A 17451-nucleotide genomic window follows, 5' to 3' on the forward strand; every position below is an offset into this window, starting at 1 on the left:
AACACTAAGATGACCACAGCTCACATAGAGGTGTCAGCTGAAATATGGAGGATTACCACTACTATAGAAGATGTCCTATGCAAAAAAATCAGCATAAGCTAATGAAAATATATAGTGGTCACTTATTTGGACATTACATGTCGTAAAGTCCTACAAATTATTTGGTAAGGCAGCTTTGTGATGATTTGTTTTCACACAGCAAGATGACTAGTGAAAAGAATTTAATGATAAGCAAACATATTGCATATAAAAACATATTAAAGATATTCATTTAGCATGAAGGCTTATTCCAGTTCACAGGCATGGTATTACCTTTGCTATATACTTCCATAATTTCAACACAGATAAAGAGATAATGTGGTTTCTTCAAAATCCTTGGCCAGGTTTTTTGTTTACCATCATTAGGTATTTTAGTGTCACATGGATTTGTAGGAAGACCCCATTTTCTATTGAGAAGATATGTCCCCTTTTCATCCCCTAGAAATAAACTGCCTTTGCAAAGTCAAAAGTGAGTAAAATGTGTGAAAGGGAAAGGTGTGTTTCACCTAAGTGTCATATTCAGAAACATCTGCCTTGCCTGGTGTATATGGCATTAATTTCCTGCCAGTTTTCTATTGGAAGGCCCCCCTGAGTCTTTTGAAATTGAACATCAGGTCATGTTTCTTTAATCAACTCTAGGAAACAATGAAAGAAAGGAGTGGTGGGGAGGTTTCTTTTTATAAAATATTCCTAAAGTCAAAAAAGACCATGAGTCTGGGATTTTAATACCAGAAAGCACTTATTCCCTGCCATCTCATGTTGATTAAATACCTTCCTTCCTGTATTAGTTATCTATTGTTGTGTAACAAATTACCCCATACTTATGCTACCCCATAGCTGCTCAAAAGAACACGTTTATTATCTCAGAACTTCCGTGGGTCAGGAATTCAGACACAGCTTACCTGGATCCCTTGGCCCATGGTCTCTCACAGGCTACAGTACAGGTACCCTCAGTTCCTTGCCATGTGGGCCTCTCCATGGTGCAAGTCCCAGGATGGCAGCTGAATGTATCAGAGCGGGTAAGTGAATAAAGCTAGAAAAAGAGTATGAGCAAGACAAAATCCACAGTTGTTGTCACCTAATCTCAGTGACATTCCATCATGTTTGCCATGCCCTGTTTGTTAGAAGCAAGTTGTTTGCTCCATCCTGCACTCAAAGGGAGGGGATTGCACAAGGCTGTATATTCCATGAGACGGGGTCATTGAGGGCCATTTCAGAAGCTGTCTGCCATACTCCTCTCCACATGTACCTGCCCATTCCTGCGTGTCCCAATAGTGATAGTTCCCCTGCACACCCTAGGGTAGTTACCTGGGTCCTTACTTTTCCAGATTTCCTTAATTCCTTCATTTTATTTCATTTCTCATTTCTCTCCTTTCATGTCAATTCAAAATAATACTTAGTTTCATCTTCTAAACTGTTGCTCTCCTCTGCTCACAAACTTCCAATCATTCCCCTTTCTATGCCTCAGAACAGATACTGAGGAACTCCATATCTGGAACTGATCCACCTTTCCTGCCCCGCACTTTACAGGATGCATTTTCAGCCAAATTAGACTTTCACTATTCCTTGTACCCACCCACTCCAATGTTCTTTGCCCTCTTTCCAGTTGCAAAAATTCTGGACAGGCCACAAAAGCTTTTCTGTGGACTGGGCGCTGTGGCTCACGCCTGTAATCCCAGCACTTTGGGAGACTGAGGTGGGCAGATCACTTGAGGTCAGGAGTTCAAGACCAGCCTGGCCAACATGGTGAAACCCCATCTCTACTAAAAATGCACACACAAAAAATTAGCCAGGTGTGGTGGTGGGCACCTGTAATCCCAGCCACTCAGGAGGCTGAGGCAGGAGAATTGCTTGAACCCAGGAGGTGGAGGTTGCAGTGAGCCAAGATCATGCCACTGCACTCTAGCCTGAGCAACACAGCGAGACTCCATCTCACAAAAAAGAATAAAGCTTTTCTGTGAACTGTCAAGGTAGAAATGGGCCCACTTCTGAACCCTCACAGCATGGTTCATCCATTTGAGTGAATATTGCATGCTTCCTGCTCCATGCCTATCTGTGGGTATGAAGCATCCCTACTCCCCACTCTGCCTGCCAGGACAGAGGAAGGGCCATGAGACCAGCAGTCATAGCTTACTTCTCTGTTACACCCACAGCACGCAGTGTAGCTACTTGCATAAGGGAAGTGCCCAAGAAAGTCTGGAAGGTCAGGGAGTGTTGTGCTTTCCAAAATGCCTTCACCACATTTAAGGAGGCAGAGCAGATACTGTTTTTTCATTTTATAGATGAGAAACCTGAAACCCAGAAAGTTTACCTACTTGCCTGAAATGGACAATGGTAGAGCCATGATTAAATTCCCAAGTTCTAAGACCTTGTCCAATCCCCCAATACCCCGGCCTTATAAGAAGAAAGTAACTGATTTGGGATTCTCCATTCATATCTTTTCTTTTTTATTTTCAATGTAAAACCACCTGACTGGACTTGGTTTTTAATAAAGCAATTTAGAGTCACTTGATAACTCTTGCATTGTAATGAATATCGTTCTCTCTCTCTCTTTTTAAACCATTCCAGGGGAAAGGAGGGAGTGAGACATAGATTTTTAAAAAAGAAAAAAATAGTGCTGGACCAAGTGACTCATGCCTGTAATCCCAGCACTTTGGGAGGCCGAGGCGGGTGGATCACCTGAGATCAGGAGTTAGAGACCAGCCTGGCCAACATGGTGAAACCCCGTGTCTACTGAAAATACAAAGTCAGGTGTGGTGGCACATGCCTGTAATCCCAGCTACTTTAGCAGGAGACTGAGGCAGGAGAATCACTTGAACCCGGGAGGCAGAGGTTGCAGTGAGCCGAGATCGTGCCATTGTACTCCAGCCTGGGCAAAAAAAAATGTGAACCTCCGTCTAAAAAAAAAGAAAGAAAAAAGAAGAGATTTAGAGACAGAAAGAGGGTCTGGGTCTGCAATTTCTTGTTCTTCTGTGAAGTGAACTTTTCAACTTACCAAAAACACAGCATCAGGAAATGTTGTGTCTTTAAGGGTCAGCGTGTCCCTTCCTGACCCCTGATTCACTTCTGCCCATCTGATGAAGTTATCAGTAGCTTGTAACCTGTACAGGTCAGGAGGGTTCCAATGACCCAGGACACCTTTGCTGGATGCTGTGGCTGAAACCACAGCATTTTGGCAGCAAAGTGAGGGGTGTGTGTGTGTGTAGGTAGGAGGAGCAACTTAAAAGAGAGACTTTAGCATGAGGGATAATTATTTCTCAAAACCCACCATCCAGGCCTCTGTAGGCAATATTTTGAATTCAAAATGACTTTCAGCCAAGTCGTGTTTGCACCTGGGAACTGTGAGAAGTATTGAAAGCTTCATAAAGGAGATGAAACCTGACCACGACAGGAAGTGACTTACAGCCCCGGAGGCTCAGATATATTGACATAAGGTAGTGAAGTAGGAAAGAATTACGGTTTTCAAAAAGAAGTAGCATCTTGGTTTCTCTTTTATCTCAGTATGATGTGTGTGTCCTAGAACAAAATCCTCTAACCACCGTGCAAAAGTGACATTCATGCAAGAGGAGTGGTCTTAAATCCCTTGCCTTTGTGGGTCTGATCCAGAGGAAAGTCAGAATTTCCTCTATGACTTGTTCATCATGTGTCAGTATTGTGGTTTCCAAGTGCTGTGCAAACCTGATTTTCCAAGTTCCAGGTGGGCTATGTGGGTGATGGCAGCATCCAAAAGTGCAGAAGAAATGAACTAGAGCCAGGGAGTTGCTTGGAGACTGAGGTTGTAGCTGCCCGATTCATAGCAGTACATTTCTTTGTGTGTCAGATTGTCAGATGTTCTTACTCTCTAGCATTTCTTAACTTGATTCTTCTTTATGAACATTTCTTGTTGCTCCACTTGAAGCAGCAAGGGGTCTGATATCCAGCAGCAGGTGATTATCCAAAAATCTGAGTGTGAACTGCATTGCTGGTGTGTGAACTGTCTTGGAAGAACCATGTCACTGGAAAATTTGGTATTATTTTGAAAAGATGATGGGCCTTAGCAGGGAGATGTCTCCACTCCAGAGGAAGCTATTTTTTTAAGGCAACACCTTGCCTGACATAACTACTTCAAGATCAGTCTCAGGAGAATCTTGAGTTTAGCGAAAGCATACTGTATCATTACCCAGCAAGTGATTTCATAATAAATAAAACCATTGAATTTTCTCTTGAGCCAGGCCTCATATTACTAATTTCTACCAGTGTTCTTCACATGTACCCAGGGTGAAATGTGCCAAGTTTGTTTTCCCCTTTCAGTTCACTTCTTTTCCTCTCCTTCGTCCGAAACCCAGTGTTAGAGGGACAGTTTGAAACAACCTGAAGGGATGGCACATGATGACTTTGAGACTCTTCCCTTGATCCCCAGATGTTTCCCTGTTCTGCATGACCTGCCATTTAGGGGTGAGGCGGGGAAGCCAGTGGAATAAATATATTTCTATCTGCAAAACCGAGCACTGGCTTTGAATTAACATGAAAGGACAAATGGAAAGCGAGGTGAAAGTATATGATGTAAGAGAGTTGGTCAACATGAAAATACTGGTAAAAAGCACTGTGACTTCTTAAGCTGCTTGTACAGGAGAAAAAGCTGTTTATGTTTAGGTAAGATAGGCTAAACATCATGGGCCAAGTTCAGGCCCCACGTACATGTGGTCAGCTCAGGAGCCCTGCAAAGAACCTGTTGCCTTTATCCAAATATTACTCATTGCTGGGTGGATTTTTTAGGATGATTTTTGAAAAGATAAATAAAATAAGGACACAAAGACCTGGGTAGGAAAAAGCCAAATCTCACAGGAATCAGGGTTCCTAATGATCTTCTGTTCTCCCCACCACTGAAAGGTACTGAAAACAGGCAGGAGGGAGATCAGTTGCGAGCCTGCCCATTTCACAGATGGACCAGGGCTGCGGAGCTGGTGCAGCCATTCCAGGCCAGCCTCCCCTGCCTCCCACCCCTAGTTCTGCCAGCAGACCACTGCCTCCAGACGTGAAGCGCAGGCAGGCCAGCTGGAACCCTTCCGTGCCCCGGGTGGACAGACACGGCAGGACCACACGGAGTCCATTCTTCTCCAGCAAAGTAGTGATGTGTTCCAGGCAAAAACCCAATTGAGGATGTTTTGGCCCAAAGGAAACATTTACAACCAAATTATACACCTCGGAAAATAAACGAGCTTTCATTTTGGAAGGAAACCCTGCCAGGCTCTTTATTATTTGCACCACAGTCATAAAGTTGGTTTTAATCTCTGTAGTGGAATGCTGCTGAATTGGCCAACTGGCAGGCTCTGGTCGCTTGAGTGGGGACCACTTTGCCTTTCGGAACACACAATGGGAAGCAAAGGGGAGTACTTCTCCTGAACCATTTTTGTCAGCCTCCATCATTTTTTGTTTTGTTTTGTTTCCTGGCATGTTCATTACAACTTTAAAGCAGACTCCTTTCTGCATTCTCTTTTCCTTTTTTCTCATTTGCAAAAATTCCTGGGGCCTTCCAGAAAAAGGCTTAATGTAATGTTTCCTTTCCAAATTGATGAAAATCCAGGAGGAGGCCCAAGAAAGTCTATAATGGATTTCCATTGATCACTTCCAAGGGAACTGGATATAAAAGCTCACAGTGAACAGAAGGGAAGAGCTATCAAGCATGTTCTCTTTTTCTACCTTAACAAAGAAATCTGGAGATGGAAAACTGCTGGTAGTCTGCTGCCAGGGTTCATGCCACGAAACGAACACGTTGATAGGGTAGCCAGGAGGCTTAGGATTTCTGGGATGGCCTGGGTTTCAAATATTTTATACCATTATCAGATTATACACTGGGTACTGTGTCCAATTTTAGGTTTGGAATAAAGAGGGCCCCTACTAGCTTTCAAGGATGTGGCTGGTGCTTTCAGTTAGGAAACTCCTTTGATAAGGCTCAGAGTCGATTCAGCTTGCAGAGCATTTCACATGTACTGAAGATGTGAGAATGAAGTCCTTAGGGGCATATGGAGTTTTAGCAAACAGAGCAGGAAAGGAGTGAGTAATGGGCAAGCTTTGGTCCTCATTGATTGGGCAAACCATGGCAACACAGTTAAGCAGGCCAAGCCGCTTCCAAAACCTGCTGCACACTGGAATCGCCTAGGGATCTTTTTAAGGTCCTGGTGCCTGGACCCTTCCCCAAACTCCCTGTCTGATTTATGTGGTTTGGGATGTGACTGAGGCATCAGGAAGTACATTTGGGAACCCCTGCTGTGGACTGTAAGCTCCATGAGGGTAAGATTAATGTCTATCTTGCTCCCTATTGTATTTCCCGTCTTTGGAATGGAGTAATTGGCTCTCAGTAATTACATATTGAATGAGCAAATGAATACATGCCCTGCAGCTCATCTGCCCACACACCATCAAAATGAATCCCAGCTAATTAGGTGATTTCAGCCTTTAAGTATGTTGGGTGGTTTAGGATGAGTGTGGTTTACATTCTAGGTCTCCTTTGCCCCCATCTATTTTACCCTCTGCTTCTCCCTACTGAAAACATCCTGAGAATTATTTTATCATCTCTTCATAGGCCACTTTTAATATTCATGACCTGGAAATTTTATAACTTATGACCATTGATTGCTTTGTATTTTCCATAAGTCAGGAATAGCTGTTCTGCTCCTTGGATTTCTGCCTCTCTCCCTATAATACTTTAATAATTCAGAGATCAACCCAGTCATTTTTTGGCCAGCAAAGCACTGGGGATTTCTTTCACCTAGTAATTGAATGGCGAGCACTTGTCCTCTCCTTCTGATGTTGAAGGTTTTCACTTCCCGCTCCCTGTCTCCATTCCATCTAACCCCCCTTCCACAGACATCAAATTCTGGCAGTGGATAAGTCAGCTTTTATTGTAAAAATGTTTATGGAGACTGTCAGTTCTTAACCTTCAAACTGAACCATGCTGTTTGTATTTTTCCAAGTGATGGAGAGTGTGAAGGACTAATGAAAATGGAGCGTGAAGAGATCAAACATGCATCATGGAATCTCTGTTCAAAACCCGGAATGGGAGAAATTCCACTTTGCGGGGGAAGGCAGAATTCTGGGGATGGGATCCTCTGTGAGTTGGACTTACGGCCTGAGATCATGATCTGGCATGAGAGAAAGTGAGGTGCAGGGAGCAAGGGGACCAGCATGGTATGTGGGAGGTAGAGATCATGAGACTTTCTCTTTGGAGAAGCTAGAGCTAGAAATATATTTCCTTTGGTCGGAGAGCAAGCAAGAGTTGTAACAGACTCTATCTTCTGACCTTCTCGAGCCTGCTTTCAAAAGTCAGGATTTTGAAAGAAACCATTCATAAGTTTGTACAGCGTGCCATGTTGGAGAACTTTTTGCTTACCGTGTGACTTTTCTGTACACCACTGGGGAGGGTGAGCACTTAGAACTTGGAGCCGAACTCTTAGTAACTGAATACCCAGGACTCTGGTTAAAAATGGGTTTGGCTCTACCTAAAATGTCAATCTGTATATCTGCAGACTTGGGGAGTAAGTGGGAGAGTCTAAGCTGAAGCAAGCAAATGGCATATTCACAGGGTGAGGTATAAATTTGCTGGAGGAAAGCAAAGCTCTGGTTGCTACATGAGCTTTCCAGTTGAGGGGTGTGAGATTTCTCTGAAAAGAGCATTTTCTTGAGTTAGATTCTTGGCAGCAGTTGGCCCTGTCTATGGAGCCTTAAGACACAAGAGTGTGAATGGATCCCTCAGGCCTTTTTTCTGGGAGATGTCCCTGGAAGAACAAGGAGCAAGTGCACAGGGGAGATGGTGAATGAATGTAGCTCAGGAAGTTATGCTTTTTCCTTGGAGTAGGGACTGTTTGGCTTTGATGATGGCTGCAGTGTATATGCTGGGAACAAATAGATTGTCCTTCTTCACCTTCATACATGAATCATTGCTTTAATCAGGAAAACTACAGGTTAGGTGTTGGATGGTCTGAGATTTATCTTTGCTGATGGGTTCATCATGGGGATGCTTTTGCTGCATCCGGGAGCTCTTCAGTTTAAAGGGGCACCATCTTGGCCTGGTGCAGTGGCTCATACCTGTAATCCCAGCACTTTGGGACACCAAGGCGGGTGGATCATTTGAGGTCTGGAGTTCGAGACCAGCCTGACCAACATGGTGAAACCCCATCTTTACTAAAAATACAAAAAAAAATTAGCCGGGTGTGGTGGCATGCACCTGTAGTCCCAGCTACTCAGGAGGCTGAGGCAGGAGAATGGCGTGAACCCGGGAGGCGGAGCTTGCAGTGAGCCAAGATCACGACACTTGCGCTCCAGCCTGGGTGACAGAGTGAGACTCTGTCTCAAAAAAAAGAGGAGCCATCTTAAAACCATGATAATAGTAACTTGGCCTTTGGGGCAACTGAAGGAAACTGTTTTTCTCCTCTTTCACTTCTCTCTCACCTTCTGTCTTCCCACTTATCTCATTTACTGACGGATAATTTCTCCTCTCTCTTAGGCCCACCTGGGGTCCCCAGCCCCCCTCTCAGATCTTATTTAATCTTCTGCCAGACCTCTGAGCTAGAAAAGTTTATCTCATCCAGTAGCCAATCTGAAACCAACCTGTCCTTCCCCATGGACCTGTGTGGCTTAATTAGAGACAGACACAGTGAGGGAGAAATCAGTTGGAGGCCCGTTGCTGCCCCGTTTGGGGTACTTGTTACCCAAGCAGGCCTGGCAAAGCTAGCATTTATTGACGCAGGGAAAAGCAGGAAGGAACCAAGTCTCACAGTTCACCCTCCATCTTTGGGGTTTTTGATCTTCTCACCCTGCGTGTTGATCTCTTATGTCACTTGCTCAGTGGAAAACTTCCTTCGCCCAGGGACCCGGAGGGTGAGGAGCTCTGCCTTCCCTCATGGTGTTATCGTAGGGGCATCCCTGAGGAGTGGGTGACCACTCAGAGGGTCTCCCCAGGCTGGATGGGATGCCTTGGAGCTCATTCACTGTTGATCTGATTATGCTTTTCCAGGATAAAAGTGCATTCTTTGAGAGTCCTGTGTTTGCTGGAAAGCATCTCCCTTTGCCAAAGTACCATTCAGAATGATCACTCCTTACCAGCCACTGTTCCTCACCTTCTCCTGGTGAGAGCAGAGGTTCTCAGGTGTGAGCCTGGAGGGAATCACCAGGAGGCCTTGCTCAAACGCCCGCTGCTGGGCCCCACCCCAGAAGCTCTGATTCCACAGGGGATGGGACCCGAGAATCAGCATTTTAAACACATTTCCAGGCGATTCCAACACTGCTGGCCTGGGACCCCCATTTTGAGAACACATGAACTAAATTAATAACTCAGTATTATAATCATTTTTTCTGTGAGCTCAGTTAGGAAACGATGGGCTAGTTCAGATATCTTAAAATTAAAAAAAAAAAAGCTAAAATTAAAATAACACATACACATCCATATCCGTGTATATATAAATATATGTGTATGTTTATACACACATGTAAAAACACACTTATAAATGTCTATTTATGGGCTGGGCACAGTGGCTCATGCCTGTAATCCCAGCACCTTGGGAGGCCGAGGCGGATGGATCACTTGAGGTCAGAAATTCAAGACCAGCCTGGCCAACATGGCAAAACCCCATTGTCTCTACTTAAAAAAAAAAAAAAAAAGCAAAAATTAGGCATAGTGGCACATGCCTGTAATCCCAGCTACTCAGGAGACTGAGGCAGGAGAATCACCTGAACCCAGGAGGCGGAGGTTACAGTGAGCCAAGATCACGTCTCTGCACCCCAGCCTGGGCAACAGAACAAAACTCTGTCTCAAAAATAAATAGATTAATTAATTAATTAAATGTGTATTTATGTCTGCAAATATATATGTATATTTATATAACCATATATGTATACTTTATATATGTGTATATATAAGTATAAACAGATGTATATACAAATAGAAAATCTTTGAATTCATAGTTGACTTTGAAGAAAAGCAAGCAGATTCAGAAAATGTTCAGAATCAGAATTGAATTCAAGCGAGCAAAATATCTGCCCCTGGCATCTCCTGCTGAGCCTCATTTCTGCACCTGCTTCCTAGACCCCTGCTGCTCTCTGTTACTCTGCCAGGGCTGCTCCTAATGCACTTGCTGGGAGCTCAGTGGTGACTTGGTCACAGGCAGGTGGCAGGAGCCGTTGGTACCTCCAGCACAGTCTCTATATTATCTCTCTGGGCAAAGGGAGAAGCTGGGCACTGCCCATGATATCACTCAGAGGCAGATGACTGTGCCATCCTCTGCCAGGACTCAGGGTCACCACACAAGTAAGGGCTAAAACAGGAGCGAGCCAGTGAGAACTTTTCCACCTCTCCCAGAGCTTCTTCTCATCCTCCCACATCCCAGAATCCAAACATGGTTCCAGAGATGTAGGAGGAGTCAACTGTGGCCACACTTACTGGGCATTGAAATCCCGTTTGTCATTCCTTCCTTTTCCATCTATTCATTGTCCCTTCCATTCGTTCAGAGAGCATTTAGTGAGGTCCTACTCTGTACTGGGCTCCAGGCCAAGTGCTGAGGCACAGAAGTGACAGAACAGACACAGTCCCTGCCTTGTGGTTCTGACATCATGGTAGGGGCCACAACAAAGAAGAGAGCCCATAAATAGAATAATTGCAGCTAATAAATACTACAAATGAAATAAGCAGAACAATAGAGGGGAGCTTTTAAAGGTTAGGAAAGAGCGCTGGTTATAGAAGATGATCAGGGAAGTCCTCGCTCTCTGCAGGTGACATTTAAGCTGAGACCTGAAGAATAGAAGAGAGAATGATGGCAGCCTGGACTAGGACAGTGGCAGAGGAATTGGAAAAATGGATAAAAAATGCTCTGTTTGTTGTTAGCAAGTATTAAAGGACTTGAAGATGTTAACATGGCTAATATAATTTCCCCCATTGTACAGTTGAGTTTACAGTTCAGTCATTATTTGTGTGTGACTGTTTAGCCAGAAACTGGACAAAAATGAGTAAATGTCTAATAATGTGTAGAAAAAGAAAAGAAGTATGTATATGGTAGAGAAGTAATGAGGAGCAAGGAGGAATTAACTCTGCTGAAGATCAGGGAAGGTTTACAGAGAAGGCAGTATCTAAATAGGGTTTTAAAGGATGCATAGGAGTTTTCTATACAGATAAGGGAAGGAAAGACTTTGCAGGTAGAGTAGACAGAAAGAAGTGTGACACTAGAGCATCTATTAGCACTTATAAGCCTCTATATGAATTACAACAAGTCATTCCCTCTGGGAAGATAGTACCCCTTCCTCCAGTCCGAACTTCAACCATTACTTGCCCCCTCACCAGACATCTTTGCAGCATGCACAAATTGTACAATGTACATGGCATGGTAGACCTAAGTGAAACTACAAGGAGTCCACTGTGCCCATGCCTATCAGGCTTTGAAATCTTGTTTGTTCATCCAGCCCGCCAACCAGCTATTCATTCATTCAAAGTATATTTAGTAAAGTTCCTGAGGTTTTTTTGGTGTGACTGCAGTTATAAAGAGGGAAAGACGTTTGTAATTTAGTCATGGAAAACCGTGAAGATCCAACAGGCAATGACACTCAAGCAGCCAGTAGGAGAGCATCAGGCTGGGAGTTCGAAATCCTGTGTCCTGGGCCCTGGCTCATGTGCCACCCTCCTCTTCAAAGATTCTCTAGAGGTCGGGCGCGGTGGCTCACGCCTGTAATCCCAGCACTTTGAGAGGCCGAGGTGGGCAGATCACCTGAGGTCAGGAGTTTGAGACCAGCCTGGCCAACATGGTAAAACCCCATTTTTACTAAAAACACAAAAATTAGCCAGGTGTGGTAGTGGGTGCCTGTAATCCCAGCTACTCAGGAGGCTGAGACAGGAGAATCACTTGAATCCAGGAGGTGGAGGCTACAGTGAGCCAAGATTGCACCATCACACTCCAGCCTGGGCAACAGAGTAAGACTCCATCTCAAAAAAAAAAAAAAAAAAAAAATCCTCTAGATTATGCTTTGCAAAAATGGAGAGTTGGGTCCCAAAACCCATCTTGTGCCCTCCCCCCACCAGGCAGGTCCGACATGACTGTTCTCAGACTAGTTGTATTTTAATAGAGGATCATGGGATCATGGAGATTAAATGGCTTCAAAATCAAATGACTGAAACACTGCTCCTTCCATCCTCAACGTGGACCTTTTTGGAGAGGAGGGCAATTGGTGGTGTTGGTCCTTTCTCTGCATTCTGAGCACTCTCTTTACACTGAGGTTGTTGGAAGAGGTATTCAATCTCCCTAGCAGCTGCAGCCCACACAGGCTGCCTTTTGTTGTCTCTGCTGGTCCAGCTTTAAAGCGTCTCTGGAGTCAGCCAGAATTCACACACCCCTAGTTCATATGAGCCAGGTGACTTTGGCAGGATTCCAAACCTCAGTTTTCTCATCTGTACAATGGGGGTGATGATAATTATATCCACCCAGTGGGAAGCTTTGAGAACCAATTGGTAGAAGTGATACATAAAAGTGTTTGGGCAAGGCTGGCACAGAGAAGACATTTGAAAAAGGTGGAGGAGGTGGAGGGGTGGCTGTCACTAGGGAAGATAGGAGCTGGGCCTGAGGGGAAAAACAGTGAAGAGAAAATATGACAGTGTGAGAGTGAGTGTTAGAAAAGGCTAATGAGAGAAGGGAATAATAAAGAGGAGAAAAGAAGTGTCTTTACCACACAGATGCTACCCATTTTACAGGTGAGAAAGCTCGAGCTGCAGGGAAATAACGTGCTCAACGTGAAGCTCCTCTTTTTTCAAACACTATATTTTTCTGTGTGCCTTATTGGTTGGAAAATAAAGTAACAGTAACAGAGAAGCTTGGCTTCTTTAAGAGAGTATCAGCCGGGCGCAATGGCTCATGCCTGTAATCCCAGCATTCGGGGAGGCCAAGGTGGGAGGATCACCTGAGGTCAGGAGTTCGAGACCAGTCTGGCCAACATGGTGAAACCCTGTCTCTACTAAAAATACAAAAAAATTAGCCAAGCGTGGTGGTGGACGCCTGTAATCTCAGCTACTCGGGAGGCTGAGGTGGGAGAATCACCTGAACCCGGGAGGCGAAGGTTGCAGGGACTGGCCCTCTGTGTCTTACTTCCTCAGTTCTCTGCCTCATCTGACCCACTGAATAGCTCTCATGTTTACATAGCGTACTATGTGCCATTTCATTCCTAACTTCTCCCCTCTTGAATTCGTGATAATCCATTATTTTTGACGTCACTATATCTATGGGTTTTGTTGACGAGAACTGATTAACCCTAAAAAGCCATGACACTGCACAAGTAAAGCAGTGTTGGGCTGTACTGTTATCTAGATGTGTATTTTCCTAAAAAAAAAAAAATGAGGCTAGGACTTCCTCTACCAAACCAAGTCAGGGAGCAGAGTTGAGAATTAAATCCACAGTATGCTGCGGGCCGGTGTTCTTGAGCCAGTCCTCTGAGAACTGTTATTCTGGAGCCGAGCAGCATTTAGGAGAGGCCAGGGAATTCAAAGTGGCTGCAGACTATCTTGTTCTAGCCAGCTCCAGGGTGGAAATTAGGACAGCACCGTATGGTGAAAGGAGCAAGGATTTCGTAGCCTGCTTACTATCTAGGGGCCTCTCAGCCTTAATTTCCTCATCTGTGGAACGGGGGCACTTGTGTCTACCTCACGTGGATGTCATGAGACCAGATTTAATGTATAGTGCCTGGAATAGGTGATATTATAGCTGTTATTTCTCCCAAGCATGTCTGTGTCCCCCAGATGTTCTATTTACCTCTCTCAATCCATTTTCCACCTTTCTCCACCCTGTTTATTTCTTGGGCATATGATCTGAGTGTATTACATCAACAGGCTCCCTTGCTGTCTGGCTTCTGATTGGGTTTGGCCAGTGCTAGGCATGGCAGGAAATGAACGCCCACCTTACCTCCAACCCCACAACTCTCCCTTTCCCTTTGGTTAACAGTAGCCTCTCCCTGTCCTTGCATCTTCAGGCCTGGAGATGTGAGCTCTCCCTGGCTTTACTGACCCTGAATACTACAGCATTCTTGATGGTTTCTGGTCACTTTGTCCAGATATGTTAAATTGTCCCTTTATTAAACTCTCCTTAGTTATCCACTTGGAGGGTGCCATTCATCCCCTGCTCAGACTCAAACTGATACATCCTAATATTATGATGTTTGTAATGAGGAGAGTAGTAAACATGTTCTCTGTTGAGTATCTCCTCCTTCATGACAACATCCCAAAAGAAAGCTTCTGAGAACTTGTGATTCTCTTTTCTCAAATCTCAGTTAACTGAGGTTCTCATGGTAGAATTCTCACTGGTGAGAACAACACTGGGAGGAGCTTTGTTTCTCTAGGATCAGAGTAGGGAATTGTATGGGGGGAAAATGAAATGGTCGACAGGAGTTTGGGTGCCTTCTGGTGCATGGCCTTCTGTTCTCCCCATAAGGACCCTCATAGGAGGAGAAATGCAAGGGAAGTCCTGCTCACAAGCCATGGTTCTCCATACTGGTTCCGGCTTGTCAGTGCATTAGACCAACATCCAGATAGGAGTCTCTTAGAGAAAGTGAGAGAGCATTACATGGTAATGTTAAAGACCTTATAGATGGTGAGCTGTGGTATCATAATTAGGAATCTGGGCTGGGCGCAGTGACTCATGCCTGTAATCCCAACACTTTGGGAGGCCAAGGCAGGCAGATCACCTGAGGTCAGGAGTTCAAGACCAGCCTGGCCAACATGGTGAAACCCAATCTCTACTAAAAATACAAAAATTAGCCAGGCATAGTGGTATGCACCTGTAGTCCCAGCTACTTGGGAGACTGAGGCAGGAGAATTGCTTGAACCTGGGGGTCAGAGTTATAGTGAGCCGAGATCATGCCACTGCACTCCAGCCTGGGCGACAGAGTGAGACTCCATCTCAAAAAAAAAAAAAAAAAAAAAAAAAAAAAAAAAAAAAAAAAAAAAAAAAAAAAAAAAAAAAAAAAACAAAGGAATCTGTATAATTTTACTTCCTTACATTGAAAACTTCCACTCCTTCGGAATTTCCCAGTTTCTACTTTGCATTTTACATGGATATAAGCATTTCTTAACTTCCCCTCTGTAATCTAAATTAGAAGACAAAAACCTGTCCAAATAAAATTTTCATAATATTAAAAATGTGAATCTCATACAAATAAAGAACAAGAACATGTCAACTACTTAACTAAATGAATGAAAGAACAAGGGAGATGCTAATGCCATGTCAGAGCATTTGAGAAACAGATATTTATAAAGTTAGTGGAGAAAATGATGATGAAGTAAATGTGTAAACATAAATTTAAGACTGATTACTGTCCTGTAGAGCCACAAAACAGTTAGCATTGAGTTGTTGTTTCTACTAGACAAAAGCATTTCTGTATCTACAGAATGAAAATCTACAAGCCAGCGTGTAACTTTTAGTCTGAGCCCTAATCAATAGTAAATAATAAGCCAAGTGAAGATACATGCTCCTACAGAATTAAATGCTTTGGGGCAGGCCTGTGCCCCAGTACGAAGTGATAAGCTTGCAGTCATCCTTTTGCTTCACTTCCAAGTTTTGGGAAAGTTGTCTTAACAAGCCATGTGCTATTGGCACTGTCTCACCCTCACACAGTACCTGGTACATAATAAATATCGATGAAGTGTTTGTTGAATGAATCCATGAATAGAGCTAACAGCCCAACTTCCTACAGAGAAAGGTTAGCTAAGCTAAGTCAGGAGCCCACAATTGCATCAGCTGCCAGTTTTCCAAGCAGGAATCACACCATTTCCCTAGAGAAGAACAGAACAGTAGTCCAAACAGGAACAATCTGTACAGGCAGGTGGGAAAGGGAACAGGTGCCGGTGGCAGGAGCTTTCTCTTCACTTCTGGCCGTACGTAGCCTATGACAGCTCTATAATTGTTTCACAGTGTCGGGGAGGTCCTGTTAATAAGTGGGCGTTACTAGTTTCTAGTAGCACACAGAGCTGTACAGGTGCATCATGAAAGCACAGAGGAGAACTGTTAAGTCTCAGCTTCGAGTCTTTGAAAAACTGGCAATGCAGCTATTACCAAAAAAGCACCTGTCAGTGAAGAAAGCAGTTGGCAGGACTTTGGAATTTTCCAACAGGTTTTACCCAGCTTTGAGCTAACAGGTAGAAGGATAGAGAGAAAGGAGAAGATGTTCTAGTCATTGTAGATAGAATCTACGTTTCATGCATTTGTGAACCACTGGATTTTTAGTTAATCTCCCCACCCTCAATTTGATGTTTTCCGCATTTGGAATAAAGTGGAGTTTTTTTCTGAAATTAGTGTGAAATAATTTCTCCAGAACAAGTGTCTCTTTAGGATTCCATTCCAAGGAGGTCCGAGCTGAATAGAGTGAGAGCCTTTCTGCAACTCTCATTCTACCTCACCATGGTCATTTTACAGAAGAAATAATCAAGGTCCTATATCAGTCAGCTTTTACTGTGTAACAAACCACACTGGGTTTACTAGCTTAAACCCACAAGGATTTATTATTTCTCATGAGTCTCCGGGTCAGCAGGGTAGCTCTCATAGCCTGGGTAGGCTCAGCCAGGACTGGATGGTCTAGGGTGGTCTCCATCTGAGTGACTGGCCGTTGGGCAGACTGGTGAATCTGGGATAAATTATCTCTGCTGCACACGTCTCTCATCGTTCAACAGGCTAGCTTGGCCTTCTTCACTGAATGTTATACTCATTCCAAAGAGCAAAAAGACTAGGCAATCCTGAGGCACAAGTGCTTCTCAAGTCTCTGTTAACTGTTGTCCCTTTGGCCGCAGTAAGAAGCTCAAAGAAGGCCGGGCACAGTGGCTCATACCTGTAATCCCAGCACTTTGGGAGGCTGAGGTGGGTGGATCACCTGAGGTCAGGAGTTCAAGACCAGCCTGGCCAACATAGTGAAACCCCGTCTCTACTAAAAATACAAAAAATTAGCCGGTATGGTGGTGTGCACCTGTAATCTCAGCTACTCTGGGGGCTGAGGCAGGAAAATTGCTTGAACCCAGACGGCAGAGGTTGCAATGAGCTGAGATCATGCCATTGCACTCCAGCCTGGGCAACAAGAGCAAAACTCTGTCTCAAAAAAAATAAAAAAAAGAAGAAGCTCAAAGAGTGTGGAAGCAACTACCCGAGGCGTGGATCTTTAGAGAAAAGAAGAATTCATGGACATTTTTGCCAACCAGTCTACCATAAGTGCAAAGGTGCAATAACTTACCAAAGCTCACAAAACAGGAAGAGACAATGTTGGGACCCAGACCTGGACCTTGAAACTCCCATCCCTGGTCTTTTCCACAGTATCCTGAGCCCTTTTCAGGATTCCAAGGTTAAGGTCCAAGGACCTTTGAAACCCATTTTAGAAGTACTTGGAGCAGAGAGATTAGCAATAGATTTCAATGAGGGTTCTTAACTT

The 17451-nt window shown here is 44.2% G+C and overlaps 1 protein-coding gene across 2 annotated transcripts in view; it reads left to right on the top strand.

Annotated features, from left to right (window-relative positions):
• ISM1 (isthmin 1) overlaps nt 1-17451 on the top strand; it is a 78551-nt gene that overhangs the window by 22954 nt on the left and 38146 nt on the right. The window lies entirely within an intron of this gene.

The sequence above is a fragment of the Rhinopithecus bieti genome, unplaced genomic scaffold, assembly GCF_001698545.2.
Source record: "Rhinopithecus bieti isolate Rb0 unplaced genomic scaffold, ASM169854v2 scaffold_8, whole genome shotgun sequence".
Classification (NCBI taxonomy): Eukaryota; Metazoa; Chordata; class Mammalia; order Primates; family Cercopithecidae; genus Rhinopithecus; species Rhinopithecus bieti.